Genomic DNA, 14,011 nt, shown 5'->3' with positions numbered 1-14,011 from the left:
ACTTTTGTATAATCTTCATCACTATTATGAGATATAAAATGTATTTATCAAATCAGTAATCATTATGCCAAAAAATCTGAATTACTGTAATATTTTGTATGCTGTTAAAACTGTAACTTTAATTGTAAAAAAAATTTAAAGTAAAAAAATAATATATTCTTTTTTAAAAAAAGAGAGGCTGAAAAGATGGCTCAGTGGTTAAGAGCACAAGCTTCTCTTGCAGAGAACCTGGGTTCATTCCCAACACTCACATGGTGGCTATCAATTGTCCCTAACTCCAGTTTCAGGGGTATTTGACTACATTTTCTGAACTTTTTAGGAATTGTGCACAGCACAGGAGCACATACACACATGCAGGCAATACACATAAAATAAAAATAATAAATTAAATATTACTAAAAGAAATTCAGGGGATGAAGCAAAAAGATAAGGTTGGGTAGGATAATGTAAGAGGCATGCATGATTATGGTCAAAATATACTGTATGAAATTCTCAAAGAATCAATAAAATCATTTTTAAAATAAGAAAAAATAAAATAATTATTCTCTTACTGAGAAAATCTGTAATCATAAAAGAAATGAAAACAAAAATTTAAATAAAACCATACAATGGATGATTCTCATCTCCAATGTTTTTAAAAAGTTAGATTACAGTGTCATCAATATTATCATATCTATGATGTTCTAAGTTTATGCTGACTTTAATCTTTTAGAAACCATTTTCTTATTACAAAATCTTTTGAATAAAATTCATTAGAAAAGTATGGTGCCCCAAAACTAAACAGATGTTTCAGAACTCTTTCTCCTTGCACTAACAGATGACCTAGACCCTTGTCTTCAGTCTGTTCCTGACACTTGGTCACCATCGTGAGAAAACTGCTCATCATCCTGGCTGTGAACTTAGACTCCAAACTCCATACCCCAATGTATTTCTTTCTCTCTAATCTGTCCTTCACTGATATTCCCATAGGTTCACCCACAATCCCAAAGGTGTTGTTCAACATCCAAACAAACCTTCAGAACATAACATACATAAGATGTCTGTCTCAGATAGGCTGCATTGTGAGTTTCAGTGGTGTAGAAAATTCTGTTCTTGCAGGGATGGACTATGACCACTGTGCAGTCATTTGTTACCTCTTGAGGCACACCAGCATCACGAACCCCTACCTCTGTGCTCTGCTGCTTCAACTTTCTCTGCTTATAAATACTGTACACGCTCTACTCCACACTCTTATGGTCCTACAGCTGTCTTTCTGCACAGTTCTGGAAATTACTTCTTTATTCAAATTACTCAAGTCATCAAGATTCCTTGTTCTGATATACACTCATGAATAGCTTGCTTAGATATAATGTCTATGGGTGTTCCCCTCACTGGAATTATTTTCTCTTATACTCAAATTGTCTCCTCAGTTTTGAGTTTGCGTTCGGTGAGATGAAAGTACAAAGCATTTTTCACCTGTTGATTTCACTTATCAGTGGCGTTCTTGTTCTATGGGACAGGCTCTTTTGTGTACATGAGCTATGCATTCCCTAACTCTTCCATTTAAAATGTACTGGCTTCTATGATGTACATTGTCATTCCACAGATGCTGACTCTCTTTATCTACAATTTGAGAAACAAGGAAATCAAGGGAGGCTTGAAGTGTCTCATCGGTGGCATGCCTTCTTTTCTGCAATAATTATTTTCTAGTCCTGCAGATTTCTATAATGATTCACAGTAATGGAAATACATATGAACCAGAATAAAAAAATGCTTCATGTCCTCCACAAGTATTTTACATCATATGTTATCACATTTAAATTTGCATTTCACATTTGATTTGCTTTGTGTACAGTTGTGTGTTTCACCAATGACTGGCTCATCACTATGTTAGCTCTACCTTTTTTCTCTACTTCATTTGAGAAAAAACCTGTGTTGGTGATCCTAATTCAATAAACATTTATGAGCTGTTGCAAAAGGAAGAAATTAGTATAATTGGCAATGCAGAGGAAGGTGTAAGTGTGAGTAGTGTCATGTCTAGAACCTAGTCAGTTTGATTCCGTAGTTTGGCCAATATGGATTTTATCCTTCAAATAGACCTACTATGCCCAAAAGAATTGAATTTTTATAATTGAGTAATTACCGAGTCTCTACAAAACTGTGTCTTTGTGTGTGGTGTTTGCATCCAACCTACTTTATATTATTGCCTCTAAAATTTAACATTCACATAATTACATTTATCTTAGTATCTTAAGATGTGTTTTCAATTTTGGTGATGTGTTTTCAATTTTGGTTATGTATTAGTAAAGATGCTGCAGCTTCTCAAGAAAGAATCTCTCCATGTTCAATATAAAACACAGAAAAATTTGCCTAGTAGAAGTACTTCAGAATTTGGAAATCTGTAATACCATTGATAAGGCATTATCACATCATGTGTGAGGGGGCCGATTCAAAGTTCATGCTCTGTCTCCAGTTGGTTTCAGATGAAGATGAATATATCCTACACTGATAGGATGCCAAAATCAGGAAACTGAGTTCTGTGCTGTTCTGTAGAAATTTCCTCTGGAATGGAGGGATATTCTTAAGACCCAAGACCCTAAATGAAACTTAAGAGAACCAGACAGCTTCGAAAGTCACAAAACTCACAGGGCTCCTCCTCAAGGTCACATATGCAGTAAACAATTGCTAAGGAAAGAAGCTCTTCATTGGAGTTACATGGAAAAAGCTATGCCTTAAGGGAGGAGGCATAGTAGATTCTAGGTAACATGAAAGTAGAGAAGGGAACACCAGAGGTGGAAAGTTTTAAAGAAGGAGGAGTTCAGAGGATAGATGAAATGATGGGAGAGAGGCAGAGTTAAACAAATCAAAGGACACATGGAAAACTCATATGAAACTCTATCATCTTGTGATCAAACTAAGAGAAATGGAAAGAGCTACACAGCATAGCTGGAAAAAGCTCCTTCTTGAAGCTATGGGTTATTAAACAAATTTCCCAATGCCCAACATGGGAAAACTGCTGATGAATTGATGGTCATAGAGAACTCACAGGCTCCCAGAACAATATAACTACTGCTATTTTTCTTGATTTCCCACCAAAACTAGATGATAAGATGCTATTTATGAAGATGCCCCATACCTCAGTTGCATGACATAGAAAAATCTAACTGGAAATGAGATAGAAGCCTCCTCCCCTACCAAGTAGCCTTAATAATGTCAGAAGGTGCTGCACAGGCTACTTGGAGAGAAAGCACATCGATGTTCTTGCACAACTGTGAACTCTACAAAGTCCAATACCAACATACAGGCAAAATTTTCCCATTTGTGGTGCGAGAGGTGGCTAAGTGGTTTGCTCTTTCAGAGCATCTGTGTTCAGTTTCCATAGCCCATATGGCAGCTAATGACCATCCTTAATTCCAGTTCCAGGAGTTCCAATACCCTCTTCCAGCCTCTGTGGGCATTGCACACACATGGTGCACTTAAGTATATGCAGGCAAAACACATACAAATACAAATAAGTAAATTATTAAAAATTAAATAATCATCGATTGTGCAATAGTGATGCAATTATTATAGTGATAACCACTTGTTCAGTGATCATATATGAGTCCAAGTTTACAGGAATACATTCATACCTCATATTGTAAAACTGATCAAAAGCACAGAATGTCATAGGAAACAAGAGACAGTTTAATCCCATTATTTAGATAAATTGAAATAGTATCAAAATAGCTCCTAAACATATGTTTAAAGCCATAAGAAATTATCATTCTAAGCCACAATAAGAAAAATGAACTATCTTGAATGCAGACACAAAATAAGTGCCAAGAATAAGTGACAGTTGAGTAATCAGCCTTATGAAAACATTTGTACCATCTGCCAAAAGCTCAGGAAGAATTGCCAAGACAGAAAAGAGATTCTAAGAGTCAGAAGACAGGAGAAAGCGATGCAAAATGCCATCTTCTTGACACACACACACACCCTCTGTAACCATTAATTCTCAAAAATGATAAATAACTGCCTTAGGTCTGCACAAAAATGAACCAGTAAACAGTCACAGAAAGATGGTGGGGATTCAAGGAGATATAACCTCACTGCAGAACTCTTTCCTATTTATATTTTCAAGTAAAAGGGGAGTTAGTGCCAATAGTTTTGTACCCACTGATAACTTTCCAGGCTCAAATAGATAGACCTAATCTGATGGTCACACCCAGGCCCTTTATTAAGCTAATTGTGTCACACAACAAAGCCAAAAGTTCTAAGGGAAATGGATGTATTTGGGTGAAGGGGGCAGCAGTTCAATGAGGTGGGAAGGAGATAAGAGACAATGGGAAGAGTCACCTGAATGTCAATGTCAATGTAAAAATGCATGGGAACTTTATGTGTAAAGCAGAAAAAATAAAAAATGAATTCTCCTGTAATTCTAATAGAACAGATCTGCGTAAACACTTATGGTAGAAATTATAACAAACAATGCAAAGGACTGGGTGTGGAAGACTTAATCCCAAGAGTCAGAAAATCATTTATGCTGAATTTATCACTTCTATACACTCAATCCTTAAGGGCCTGCTCTCCTGAGAGCATAATAATAGTAAAATACCTGTTCTTGTGGGGAGGTCTGAATATTGAACCTTTGGATAGACTATCAGCCTGTGATCAATTCCTTAATAGTCTTTCTCTGTTAGGAGGCAACATCAAATATTCCATACAAAGATGATCCTTATTTGCCAGGAGCTCACTGCGTTTTTGAGAACACTTTGTCTTGTGAGATTCTGAGCATCACTGTGAGTAAAGCAGACAAGTTTTAGATTATCCCTTATTAAATAATTGGGAAATGAGGGCAGATGTTTACAGCAATTCCATCCTGAAAAGAGGTGAGGACATTCATAATGTTATAAGAAATAAGACCCCTTATGTCTCATGTGAGCTGTCAATCACCCTCTTGATATAGTCCCACATATTTCTTCGGACATGCACACAGTTTTCATTCTACTTGTGCCATACTGTTCACAAGAACAGGGAGCATTTACTTTTGATCAAAATTGGTCACTCCTCAACCATGATGACTGCTTGAAATTATTTAGATATTTTCTTAAATTTTTGTGTTGTAAGTTTCCAGGTCTTTGGTGAGTGTATAAGAATGCTAAGTTTCCATACCAACTAAAAATGTGGTGGCTTACTGGTTCTGGAGTTAGACATTCATCCATAGTGAAAATAGACTGAATTGTTATGATATAGATTTTTTTCTCATAAAATGTACAACCTAGTTCACTATTCACAATTTATTTATAGTGTGTCTATTTAAATATTATCTAGATAATTCTTATCATGGTATATATTATCACATTTGTGCTAAATGAATATTGAAATAAGTAGTGCTCTTTCTTCTCTTACTTTTCAACATAATCAAGGTTTTATGGGTGGTGTCATGACAAAACCGATTACTCAAGATTGACATTCATGAAGTTAGAAATGTTCCCTGTCTGTAGTCTCAACTGTACCAATGTATCACTTCTTTTGAGGAATGGAAACTTCCGTATGCTATTAGATAGAAGATGCAAACACACAGGCGTGCACACACCTAGCAGAGGACCAGGGGCACACACACACACACGAGAGAGAGAGAGAGAGAGATAGAGAGAGGGAGAGAGGAAAGAGAGAGAGAGAAGAAGAGAGAGAGAGAGACAGAGAGAATAGAAAAGCTACATGAACAACACAGCACTGTGTTGGCAGCTTTTGCTCTGTTTATTTCTCATGACCAAATATTTTTCCATAAATCCTTCCAGAACTTATATGCAAAATAATTGCAGTGACAAAAGTTGTATATATTTAAAATATGCAATATGACTGAGGGTTGGTGAAGCGTAAATTGAGAAATGAGCATCAACTCAAGCAGTTTCCCCATTGGGAAACAAGAACACCCAGGTTTTTCAATCACTTGTAGTTCATGGAGACTCACAAAGTTAACAGAGGAACCTGAAGTCAATTCAGGATCTGCCTTTTCCACAAAGAAGCTAGCATGTTAATCTCATAAATTCAGTGTGTGGGATAATATAACACACATTTTTGTATTGCTGTCATAGCTACTTCCCTCATTGACATGAGAAGAAAACAAATTTATTCTGGGAGTTCTTCTCTTTGCACATCTAATTATCTAAGTCTGTGTCATCTATGATTTTCTATCAAGAAAACATTATTTTTCTCTGTGTAGAAGCCCTCATTTAGGTTTCACTAGAAACATGGGAGCTGCGGGAGGCTTGTGGCCACCAGGCAGGCTTTTCTTAGGGTGAGGCTCTGGGTCTTCACACTCTTGGTGGTGATGGGAGGCGGGGAGGTGAGGATGGGAGGGATGAGCTGGGTCAGTCGGATCAGAGGGGACACAAACATGGAGGAGGACACCCTGCTGTCCTGTGCTGCTTATGTGGAGTTCCTCTGGTGTGCACTCTTGTTCAAGTGATGCCCACTGCTCTTCAGTGGGACTGAGCCAGGGTCCTAGGCAACGTCCTGGTAGAAATTCCGGTTCTTCTCATAGACGAAGATTATGGTGGTAAGGACCAAGCCCTCTGCCACGATGCCCAGGAAGGGCCAGATGGCATCCAGGTGGCTGCGCACGCCCAGGATGATCCCGGCCTGGATGGTGCTTTCAGAGTTGTTGGCATTGCAGATGTTTATACCGGGGTCGATGTTTACGTCCAAGTTGGTGATGCTCAGCTCCAACTTCCCTTCGGTGGAAATCACCATGTTTTGTTCTGAGAGCTGTTGGCAATTGGCTGGTGCCTGGAGTCAGATACCTTGAACCAGACCTAGTTGGTGACAGAAGGGTAGGACTCCGACTTACAGACCAGTAGGACAGTCTTCCCTCACTGGCGTGCTGGAGTTCTTCATAGGCTTGATCTTTGGGGCCGGTTCACTACAACGTCAGTGTTTAGTGAGTGGGGAGAAGACGCAGGAACAGGCGGCTGAAAAGTCATCTGTGTTCACTGTGTACTGTCTGTAGACTGGCTGCTTGTCTTGCTTCAGCAGTTTTGTATCCCTTCACCCAGTGGTGACTGGTGATGTCTATGTGGCTGCTGTTCAGGGAGCAGGGGAAGTGAGTCTTGGTGTCATCCTCCCTCACCTTGGTTGTGAAGATGCCCACCATTGCACTGGCACCTTGGCTACCTAGCAGCCTGAAACCCAGCCCCAGCAGCAGGGAGGCTACAGGGTCCTCTTATCCAAGCACCACCAAAACGTTTTAACAGGACCTCAGCACTCGTTCTTTATATGGTTTTGATATTGTTCTAGTGCAACCATATTATAGTTAATAATATATTCCACTCCCTATTTCATTAAAGTATGAAGATCACTTAGGATGAATGAGAGCCATCAACAAAGTCATCATTCTTCTTTTATTAATTAATTAATTAATTCATTCATTCATTAATTGCTAAAGCAGATTGCTTTAGCTTTCAAGGAAGACACTTGAGAGCTTTAAGATTATGGGCAGCTTCCACTAATATTTGATTACACCCACTGTATGAATGCTCCCTGCAGGTTACAATTAACTTTAAAAAATATTTTATTATTTGTATGTGTATGAATATATTGCCTGCATGAATGCAAGTTCACCAGTGTCATGCTATGCCTGCAGAAGTCAGAAGAGAGTACCAGATTCACTGGAACTGGACTGGATTTATAGATGGTTTTTAGTGGGTGCTGAGAATGAAACCTGGGTCCTCTGCAAGAGCAACCAGTGTTTTTAACTGCTGAACCATATCTCTAGCCCCAGGTTACAGTTATCTTAATGGGTAGAAGTTGGAATACCTAAATATCAAGTAAAATTTTTCGACAAGTGCTTATTTGGAAATATTAATTCTGTGATGTCTGGGGGCATGAGAAGAAGAGAAATTTCAGAGTAATCTCAGAAAGGAAAGAATGAAAACACTGACTTTTCTTTTGCAATGTGTACACTTACACCTCAGAACACAATCTCATGGGACTCTACTCTAGACATGATGAACTAACTCATCTGTAATTTGATGAGAACAAGACATGATTCTGAGACACGCTAATGTGGTTTACCATTGTATTTAGTCTCAAGTATAATACATTTATGTGCACCTGTTATTTTAATTGTAGATATAAGTAGTTCCTGAATGAAATACCATACATTTTTCTTTGATGTAATCTTATCATTTGAAACAATATTTGCCAATATCTTGATGTTCATTAAAGAAAATGGAATTCAGAGGACTATTAGACTAAAAGAGGAGGGAGAATGTAGAAAACAATTGAAATATTCATACAGATAACTTTATGACTTAAAATGTATTTATAAAGCATTAGTTCTCAAATGGTAGTAGTAAATTTATTGAGAATATTCTTGTAACATTTATTTTTATTTATGCGTATGTATATCTGTGTATTTGTATTCCATATGAAGGTAAGTGACCCCAGTGGCTTGAAGAGGGCATTGGATCCCATGAAGCTGGAGTTATAAGTAGTTATGAGCCTCAAAATTTAGTTCCTTGGAACCTAACTTGATTCTTCTGAAAGAGCTGAAAATACACTTAATTTTTGAGTCATCTCTCCAGCCCTCAGTGAGAATATTTATTAAAAGATGCATTATTTTGCAGGATGTCACAGTCTATTAAAAGTAAATGAGAATGTTATAATAGTATTCACGTCTGTCCAATATTATGTGATGCTGCTATTCTATGCAAAATTTCATATGATATTATGAGTGTCTATTTTCTGCAATATTTATCAGCAACATGGATCCCAGAAACCAAACAGGTGTTTCAGAATTCTTTCTCATGGGACTGGCATACGTTCCTGAAGTACAGCCCCTCATCTTCAGTTTGTTCCTGTCCATGTACCTCATCACCATCATGGGAAACATGTTCATCATCCTGGCTGTAAGCACAGATTCCCACCTCCACAACCCCATGTACTTTTTTCTCTGCAATCTGTCTGTCACTGACATCTGTACAAGCACAACAACAGTTCCAAAGATGCTGTTGAATATCCAAGCACATGAACAGAGTATCACTTACATAGGCTGTCTGTCCCAGGTGTGTTTTGTACTGATTTTTTGTGTTTTAGAAAGTTGTCTCCTTTCTGTGATGGCCTGTGACTGTTATGTGGCCATTTGTCAACCCTTGAGATACAGGGTCATCATGAAACCTCCCTTCTGTGTACTGCTTCTTTTGCTTTCTTTACTCCTTAGTACCACGAATGCACTACTCCATACTCTGATGGTGTTGCTTCTATCCTTTTGCATGGAACGGGATATTCCCAACTTCTTTTGTGAACTTGGTCAACTCACCAAGCTTGCTTGTTCTGATACTTCCACCAATATCCTACTTATTTATACTGTCACTATTGTATTTTCTGCTGTTCCTCTCTCTGGAATTATTTTCTCTTATACTCAAATTGTGTCCTCTATTCTGAAAATCCCATCTGTCAGTGGATGGTATAAAGCTTTCTCTACTTGTGGGTCACATCTCTCAGTTGTTTCCTTATTCTATCGGACTGGCTTGGGTGTGTATATGAATTCTGCAGTTCCTAATTCTTCTATTAAAATGTAATAGCGTCTATGATGTACAGTGTGGTCCCTCAAATGCTTAATCCCTTCAACTACAGTTTGAGGAACAGAGAAATCAAGGGAGCCTTGAGGCAGGTCATCATTAGGATCATTTCTTTTCTGTAAGTTTTTCTTCTTCAGTAGTTTGGGACTCCAAAATACTTTTTTTCCAAAATGATTTTAATTGACAAATATAATGGCAAATAAGATTAATTAATTGTTTCATCAGCAATGCTGAGTGACTTCTTAGTATCATATGTTATGACATGTCCACTTGAGTTTCATATCTACTTTGTTTTGTGTCTAGTTGCATAAAGTTTCACCAATGACAGTTTTATCAATTTCTAAACTCTTTTGTTTCTCTGTTTCACTGAGGCAAAACATCTGGTAATAGTTTTAATTCTATGAATATTTATAGACCTGTCTCAGTTTCATGTCATGTGATTATGTTATGTAAATCAATAAATGTGATCAACCTTATAAATAGACTCAATGGCAGAAACCAAATGATCATCTCATCAGATGCAGAGAAGGCCTTTGACAATATTCAGCATGATACAAGTCATGGAGAATCTAGGGATACAGGTGCCTTTACCACTTTTCTGTTGCTGTGATAAAAACATGGACCAATGCTACTTATATAAGGAAGAGTTCATTTGAACTTATGGTTTCAGGTTCTAGAGGGATGAGTGTCATGCCAGGGAGCATGGTGAGGTGGCTGGAGCGGGAGCAGAAACTTAAACACTCACATCTTCAAACAGGCACAGGAAACAAAGAGAGTGTTGAAATCAGGCAAGACTTAAGAAATCACAAAGTGCCCACACCTTTTTCCCTTTCTGACCTTGAGCATAGCCTGCTTTTGCTCTTTGTGCCCCAGATCTCTGGACTACCCTCTTAGTCTGATCCCACCCATTGCATCTTGATCCCTGCACCTCAGTTCAGCTCAATTTTTCATTCTAGGTTTTTAGAGCCTTCACAGGCTGTCCACACCCCTACCTTGTCTTTGCACCCTACACTACAGACCAGCATTCTACCCTGGCTCTACCCACCCCCACCTTGACTTAGACTTCCTAGACCAGCCTTCTTCCCTGATAAGTCCTCGATCCTGCCCACTGCACCTTGATTCCCCTACAGCCTGAGCACCTCCAATTTTTCTGTTCCCCTTATAGCCTTGACCACAGGCTTACTTTTGCTCTTTGTCCAAGATCTCTGAACTATCCTTAACAGGGTGTGTCCCCAGCCCACATTTTCTTTGGACTCGTGAAATCAGCCCTCTACCCTGGCTCTCCCCACCCCTAACATGCCTTGGATTCTCAAGTCCAGCTTTCTTCCTTGCCAAGTTTGATATCCCCTCAACAGAGTGTCCCCAACTTCACCTTGCCTTGGAGTCCTGAGACCAGTCTTCTACCATTTCTGTCTACTACCCTGACCTGCCTACTACCAAGACCAGCCTAATACTTAGTGAGAACCTGAAGTACACACCAACTAATGTCATACCTGAGCAAAAAGTAACCAAGCTACATCAACAATACAAGCAGAACCAAAACTCAAATAAACAGAGGAAGAAAAGAATTTCCTATTGCACACACAATGAAAAAAAAGACATCAATATGCCCCCCAAAAACACAGAAACACAATTCCGTGAAAAACCAAGAGAATATGTCCCTAACACTAGTACAGACTTGTACTAGAATGAGAATCACTCTGAGGAATCCCACTGCATAGAATTTAGGAGAACAATTATTGACATGATCAAAGAACCTAAAGAACACACAGACAGCTCAAAGAATTCAGAGAGGATAGGCATAAACTTGTGATGGAAACTAAAGAATATACAAATATTCAATGTAATGAAATATCAAAAACAATACAGGACTTGAAAGGTGAATTCATAAAGTAGATAAAAATATTGAAGAAAAACTAAGCAGAAATGAATGTGGAAATGAGGAACTCAGTAAGTCAATTGGAAACAATAGGAGAAAGCCTCACATGAAAAATGAATAAAAGGAAAAACAATATTAAGACTGGGTGACAAAGTTGAAAATCTGGACTCCTTAATCAAAGATTATGTAAAAAAATTAAAACACAGGAATGGAATATGCAGAAAATGTGGAACAACATGAAAAGACCAAATCTATTTATCAAACCAATCTGAATTACAGCTTTTTCAATGCAAACAATGAAAGCTAGAAGAGCCTGGACTAAAGTATTCCTAGTTCTAAATGATGATGAACGCCAAACCGTCAACTCTTTATCCAGCAAAACTAGCTATCATAATCAAATGGGAATGGACAATTTTCCATGACATGAAAGGTTGAAAGAATTCATGTCCATCAAACCATCCCCACAGAGAATATGTGAAGGAATACAAAGGACTGAAGATAGTAATACATATATGCAAAATGTTACAGAAAGAAAACAAAGGAACATATACTGACAGAAACACAAAATAGGACCAAGAATACAAACCAATAAAAATGACAGTAATCAATACACACCTCTCAATAATAACTCTAAGTATCAATGGCCTCAACTCCCGAGTCAAAACACACAGGTTAGTGGAATGGATTAAGATAGAAAGTCCATGGTTTTGGTGTCTTCAAGAAATTCATCTCAACTTCAAGGATAGATAATACTTTATGGTGAAAGGATGGAAAAAAATTATTCCAAGCAATGGCACTAAGAAGCAAGCAGGCATTGCAATTTTAATATCTGACAAAATAAACTTCAAATTAAAACTAATCAGAAGAGATAAAGAGAGTCATTTAATTTTAGTCAAAGGGACCATTGACCAGATTATATTACATTCATGTAAATATATGCACCAAAATATGGTGCACCTAAGTTTCATTAAATAGTACCACAGGACTATAGAACAGAATAACCCCAGCACAGTAAAAGTAGTGACTTCAGTACCCCACTGTCTTCAATAGATAGGTCAACTGGCCAAACAATAAACAGAGAGACATCTGAATTAAATGACATTATACATCAAATGAATGTAACATATGTTTATGGAATAGTCCACCAAAGCACCAAAGAATATACTTTCTACTCACTAGCCCATGCAAGTTTCTCTAAAATTGACCACATGCTGGGACACAAACAAACCTCAACAAATAAAAAAAAATGAAATAATTCCATGTATTCTATCAGTCCACAGTACTATTAAGTTTATAGGCAAGAAAAAAAAGCTCTAGTTACTACATGAACTCATGGAGTTTAAACAACACACTCCTGAGTGATGACTGTCTCAGAGAAGATATTAATAAAGAAATAAAAGTATTCCTAGAACTAAATCAAAAGTATAATACATCACAACAAAACCACTGGGACACTTTAAAAGCAGTTCTAGGAGGGAAGTTTATAGCTCTAATTGACTTCATTAAAAAATCAGAAAGAGTACAACTCAAGACTCTGGAAAGGCAAGAACGAACCAGCCCCAGACCTAGTAGATGATAAGAAATAACATAAATAAGAGCAGAAATTAGTGAAATAGAACCAAAGAAAACAATACAGAGAATCAAGAAATCTAAGAACTGGTTCTTTGAAAAGCTAAACAATATACTCCTTAGCCCAGTTAACCATAAGAAAGAAAGAGCAATTCTAAATGAATACAATCAGATAGGAAAGTGGAAACATCACAACAGATACCCCCAAAATTAAAAATATTATAAGAAAATACTTAAAAAACCTATATTCTATTAAATTTGAAAATCTAAAAGAAATGGAGGAATTTCTAAATTCATGGAAGCCAATGAAGTTAAACCAAGAAAAGATAAACAGCTTAAACAAACCCATAATACATAAGGAAATTGATACAGTAATACCAAACATCCTAGCTGAAAAATCCCAGGCCAAGATGAATTTGCAGCAGAATTCTACATTCATAGAAGATCTATTACCAGTACTTCCTTAATTATTTAAAAACATGGAAATATAAGTAGAACTCCCAAATTCCTTATATGAAGCCAGTATCACTCTAATATCAAACTGGGTAAAGACAGAACAAAAAAGAAAACTATAGGTGGGCCCATATCCTTATTGAACACAGACACAAGATTCTCAACAAAATACCCACAAATTGCATATAGATATGCATCAAAATGAGGATCCACAAATTATGAATTTGGCACTATTACATAGATTCAGGGTGGTTCAATATGCATAAGTTACATATGTAATAAAACATATAAATGAACTTAAAGACAAAAACCTCATGGTCATCTCAATAGATACAGAAAAGGCCTTTGACAAAATCCAACATGTGTTCATATGAACGTCTTAGAGGGAACTAGACTGGAGGGAACATACTTCAACATAATTAAAGCTATATACAACAAACTCATAGCCAACATCATTCTTAATGGAGAAAACCCAGAATTCCCATTAAAATCTGGAACCAGACAAGGATGTCCAGTATCTCCACTCCTTTTCAACATAGTGCTTGAAACTCTTGTGAGAACAATA

The 14,011-nt window shown here is 37.4% G+C and overlaps 1 pseudogene; it reads left to right on the top strand.

Moving 5' to 3' along the window:
* The first annotated feature begins 8,708 nt into the window (after window positions 1–8,708).
* Window positions 8,709–9,667, top strand: LOC103729691 (annotated as a pseudogene).
* The last annotated feature ends 4,344 nt before the right edge of the window (window positions 9,668–14,011 follow it).

The sequence above is a fragment of the Nannospalax galili genome, unplaced genomic scaffold (genome assembly GCF_000622305.1).
Source record: "Nannospalax galili isolate Female #2095 unplaced genomic scaffold, S.galili_v1.0 scaffold470, whole genome shotgun sequence".
NCBI classification, from domain to species: domain Eukaryota; kingdom Metazoa; phylum Chordata; class Mammalia; order Rodentia; family Spalacidae; genus Nannospalax; species Nannospalax galili.
This window is presented reverse-complemented; position numbering and strand designations above follow the sequence as displayed.